The sequence below is a fragment of the Mesoplodon densirostris genome, chromosome 16 (assembly GCF_025265405.1).
Source record: "Mesoplodon densirostris isolate mMesDen1 chromosome 16, mMesDen1 primary haplotype, whole genome shotgun sequence".
NCBI classification, from domain to species: Eukaryota; Metazoa; Chordata; class Mammalia; order Artiodactyla; family Ziphiidae; genus Mesoplodon; species Mesoplodon densirostris.
In genome coordinates this window covers 32,827,331-32,833,039 of record NC_082676.1, presented here as the reverse complement: position 1 = coordinate 32,833,039, position 5,709 = coordinate 32,827,331, and positions in this window count along the sequence as shown.

Below are 5,709 nucleotides of genomic sequence, written 5' to 3'. Positions count from 1 at the left end.
CTTTTTCAGGTAGACTGCCTATTTCCTCTTCATTTGTTTGGTCTGGGGGGTTTTTACCTGGCTCCTTCATCAACTGCATATTTCTGTGTCTTCTCAACTTGCTTAACTTACTGTGTTTGGGGTCTACTTTTTACAGGCTGCAGGTTCATAGTTCCCATTGTTTTTAGTGTCTGCCCCCAGTGGATAAGGTTGGCTCAGTGGGTTGTGTAGGCTTCCTGGTGGTGGGGACTGGTGCCTGTGTTCTGGTGGGTGAGGCTGGATCTTGTCTTTCTGGTGGGTAGGGTTGATTCATTGTCTATTCAGGTATTCCAGGGATGCAGAGTACCTCAAGTTGATTGTGAGGCTGCTGGGAGAAATTTCCCTTTCTCTTCTTTGTTCGCACAGCTCCTGAGGTTCAGCTTTGGTTTTGGCCCCACTTCTGCGTGTAGATTGCCCTTAGGCTTCTGTTCTAGCCCAGACAGGCCAGGGTTAAAGCAACGGCTTCTTAGGGGGCTTTGGCTCACTCAGGCCAGGGGGAGGGAGGGGTACGGAATGCAGGGCTCGCCTGTGGTGGCAGAGGCTAGCATGATGTTGCAACAGCCTGAGGTGCACCATGTGTTCTCCCAGGGAAGTTGTTCCTGGATCATGGGACCCTGGCAGTGGTGGGCTGCACAGGTCCCCAGGAGGGGAGGTGTGGATAGTGATCTCTGCTTGCACACAGGCTTCTTGGTGGCTGCAGCAGTAGCCTTAGCATTTCTTGCCCTCCTCTGGTGTCTGAGCTGATAGCCGTGGCTCGTGCCCATCTCTGGAGCTTGTTTAGGCAGTGCTCTGCCTTCTGTGGGCAGACAGGGAAGGAATCCCCTCTCCTTGTGCACCCTGAAAGAATGGCCTTTTGCCTCTTATGCAGTTCCAGACCTTTCCCCAGACTCCCTCCCACCTAGCTGTGGTGCTCTAGCCCCCTTCCGGTTGAGTTCATGCAGCCAACCCCAGTCCTCTCCCTGGGATCCGACCTCCAAAGCCTGAGCCTCAGTCCCCAGCCCCCATCCACCCTGGCGGGTGAGCAGACAAGCCTCTCAGGCTGGTGAGTGCTGGTCAGCACCGATCCTCTGTGCAGGAATCTCTCCACTGTGCCCTCTGCAGCCCTGTTGCTGCGCTCTCCTCTGTGGCTCCAAATCTTCCCCACGCCCCCCCACCCAGCCCCCATCTCCACCAGTGAAGGGGCTTCCTAGTGTGTGGAAACTTTTCCTTCTTCACAGCTCCCTCCCAGAGGTGCATGTTCTGTCCCTATTCTTTTGTCTCTGTTTTTTCTTTTTTCTTTTGCCCTACCCAAGTATGTGAGGGTTTTCTTGACTTTTGGGAAGTCTGAGGTCTTCTGCCAGCGTTCAGTAGGTGTTCTGTAGGAGTTGTTCCACAAGTAGATGTATTTTTGATGTATTTGTGGAGAGGAAGGTGATCTCTTCTCCACGTCTTACACCTCTGTCATCTTGAAGGTCCCCCCTCCTGTTGGTCATTTTATATTAAAAAAATACCTTTATTGAGTGTGCAATTTAAAATTGAGTGTATTTTACAGAGTGTGTGCATTCATGAGCACAATCAAGATTTGATCGTTTTCACCACTCCATTAGCAACCATTCTCCATTTCGCTCCAATTCCCCCAGCCCTAGGCTACCACTAATCTACTTCTGTCTTTATGGATTTGCCTATTTTGGACATTTTGTATAAGTGGAATCATACAATATGTGGTCTTTTGTGACTTGCTTCTTTCACTTAGCATGTTTACAATGTTCCTCAATATTGTGGAAGAACTCAGAAATTAGTAATAAGAGACAAATAATTTTTAAAAACGGGCAAAAGTCTTGAACATTTCCCAAAAGAATATATTTCAATGGCCAATAAGCACATGACAATATGCTGTTGATCACTGTCATCAAGAAAACATAAGTTAAAATTACCTCAAGATACCTCTTTACACATACCAGAATGATTAAAATTTTTAAAATTGACAATACCTAGTATTAGAGGGTACATGCAGCAACTGAAACCCTCATACACTTCTGGCAGGAGTGTAAAATGGTGCAATCACTTTAGAAATCTGACTGGCAGTTTCTAGTATAGTAAAATGTACATCTACCCCATAACCAGCAATTCCACTCTTGGTATTTATCCACACGAATGGAAGATATATTTATCTGTAAAACAGCTTGTACATGAGTGTTCATAGTAGTCTTAGTCATAAGAGCCAAAAATTAGAAAAATAATTCCAAATATCCATTAACAGTATCTTCATACTGAAATAGGAGGGAAGAGGGCAGGGCACAACCTTTGAAAGAATGACATAGCCCGAGGACATGACATAGACTGAGTAGAACCAAATAGGTCCAAGGTGGCAGACAAGTCGACTTCCACTAGACCTAGAGCCTCAGTATACGCTTATCGAAACACATTGGAAAGCTAAATGACACACCCACAGGTGCCATGACAGTTTCAAGGCCAACCATAAGGATCAAAAAGTGGGCCACCTCAGAAGGCAAGAGCGGCCCCAGGGTATGGGGTTGTCAGTTTTTATAGGGGTGGGTAATTTCATAGGCTAATGAGTGGGAGGAGTATTCCAACTATTTCGAGAAGGGGCAGGGATTTCCAGGAATTGGGCCACCGCCCACTTTTTTCTACATCATAGAAACAGGTAAAAAGTTGGTTGCCAAGGGCTGGGGGATGGGGGTGGGAATTCATGTTTAATGGGTAGAGTTTCAGTTTTGCAAGAAGAAAAGGTCCTAGAGATCTGTTGTATATGTAAATATACTTAACACTGCTGAACTGTACACTTAAAAATGATAAAGATGGTGTTATTTTTTACCACAATTTAAAAAAGTAGTCAGAGAATGACTCCCCAAACCACACTGAGAACTGGAATGCCAAAAGCCCTACTGCCCATGCCACAGTCAGGATGTTGCAAGTGAGGAAACTGCTGCCACATCCAGAATCCTAACCCCTGTGCCATGTTCACACCAGCAAGTCAGACTTCTCTGTGTGTTGCCTCTCCTTCATATGATTCAGCTTTCATCCATAAGCTCACATGAGCATTTTGATGGGTGGAAGTTTTGATGGGTGGGAGTTTTAGCCTTCTCAGTACAGGAAAATATGTTGGAAAACCAATCCCAGTAGCAACCATGACTGTCCATCAGCCTCTCCCTAGTCATGTGCCAAAGTCACATTTTCAGGTATTCCCAATTCAAAGGTAAATCCTGAATAGTCTATCTAAGTCAGTGGTTTTCAAACATTATAATTACATGGAGGGTTTGTTAAAACGTTGATTGCTGGGCTGCACTTCCAGAATTTATGAGTTAGAAAGTCTGGGATGGAACCCAAGGAATTGTCTTTTAAAAAAATTCCCAGTTGATGCTGGTGGCTTAAGTATTACCCTTTGAGAACCATCTCTAAGCCACTGTTTCCTAACTTTTTTCACACCCTGCCCCATCTAGATAAACTAATGTTGCTGCTTAGGAGGTGACAGGCTTCAGGTCCACTCAACCTACCTGGGGGCTTTGGGAACCAATATCTTGACCTACGTGTAAACCACTCAAAGCACAAGCATACCTTGCCAGTGATTGCTTCAGGGTGGGCACATAGACACCTTTCTGATCAGCTGAGCTGAGACATGAAGTTCTAATGATGGCCACTGGAAAAGAGTTCCTTGCTCTTAAAAAGCTGCATAGGCAATATAGTCCCTCTTCTTCAGTTGGGCATTACTGTGAATGCATGCTACGCCTGGAACCATGTTGCAACCATGAGGAGAGCTAAGCTGATATGTTAAAGAGATGGGATGGAAAGATGGAAAGAATTTGGGTCCTCGAAGATGTCATTAAGCTACTAATTAAACCTAAACCCATCCTTACCTCTGGGCTTCTTGTTAGCAGAGAGAATACATTTTCCTTACGCACTTATATTCTTTATTCCTTACACATAAATAGGACTCAGCATTCTTTGCTATTTTCAGCCAAAGGTAATCTAATTTATATGCATTTCAAACTGCTTTTGGCTTAGATTTCATGAACACTTTTTCCTGTCATTTGATATTTTTCTACATCATCAAACAAAATGGTTGCATAACACTTGTGTTGAAATGTATTTAACAATCCCTCTTGAGAATTCCCTGGTGGTCCAGTGGTTAGGACTCCACTTTTCCACTGCAGGGGGCATGGGTTTGATCCCTGGTAGGGGAACTAAGATCCCTCATGCTGTGTGGCTCAGCAAAAAAAAAAAAAAAAAAAAAAAAATCCTTCTTATTAGATATTTAGATTTCCCATTTTTATTATTACAAATCATGCTATGATAGACATCCATGTCCATAAGTCTTTGCACACATTCATAATTATTTCCATAGGATAAACTTCTATGGGTAGACTTGTAAGATTAAAAGGTAAGCACTTTTTAAAGTCTTACAATATATATTACTAAGGTTTCCAGAAAGGTTGTACTAATTTAACTCCCACCAAGAGTGTGGGAAAGTTTTCATTTCTTCATATCTTCACCAACACTGGGTATTATACAGTCTCCTGTGCTGGAGGAGCCCCCTCAGGCTCATCTCTGGGGCTTCACTCCTCTCCAACTACACTCTCTCCTCCTAGATGATCCTATTGGATCCATTGGCTTTATTTATTTTTAAAAATATTTTATTTATTTATTTATTTTATTTGGTCACGCCAGGTCTTAGTTGTGGCTGGCATGCTCTTAGTTATGGCAGGCGGGCTCCTTAGTTGAGGCTTGCCGGCTCCTTAGTTGAGGCTTGCTGGCTCCTTAGCTGTGGCATGTGATCTCTTACTTGTGGCATGCATGTGGGATCTAGTTCCCTGACCAGGGATCGAACCCAGGCCCCCTGCATTGGGAGCACAGAGTCTTAACCACTGCACCACCAGCGAAGTCCCTCCATTGGCTTTAAATATTACATAGCACTGATGACTCCCAAGTGTGTAACTCCAGCCCAGTCCTCCTCCCTGAACCCATGTAAATGAATCTGGATGAAGCTATCCAATTGTTCCCTCTTGAGATGTCACAGATAGAAGTCTCCCAGACTGTCCTTCATCCCAACCCTCCTCCATTCTTCCCATCTATGGAGTGGCCCCTCACCTACCTGGCTTCCCAAGCTCCAAACCCAAAAGCCTTCCTTGATTTCTCCCTTTCCTTTATGCTCCATATATATAGCCTGCTAACAATCCCTGTCATTTTATCTTCCAAGGATATTTTGAATTGGCCTCCTTATCTCCATTTCTACTGCTCTCACCCCAGGCCAAGCCACCATCTTCCATCTGAACTACTGTAACTCCTCCCTGTTCTGTTTGCTTTACCCTTGACTCCTCCAATACATTATCCACATGGCAACAGAGTGATCATCTTAAAACAGAAATGAGATCATGTTATTCCCCTGCTCGTACCCTCTAATGACTTCCTATTATACTTAGAAACCCTGTTCCATCTGGGCCCCTCATGACCTCTTCCTCAATCTCATTTCATCACATTCTCCCTCCTACCTTCCATGTCCCAGTCACACCAACTGCTTTTCAATTTCTCAAACATGACATGCTCTTTCCTGTCTCAGGACATTTATACTTGCTATTCCTCTTTCTAGAATGGTCTTTTCCCAGCTCTGCATAACTGGCTTCCTTGAGTCTTGGCAATAATGTCCCCTCTTTAGTCCTTCTTTACCACTTTACCTAAGATGACCCCCCAAACTGG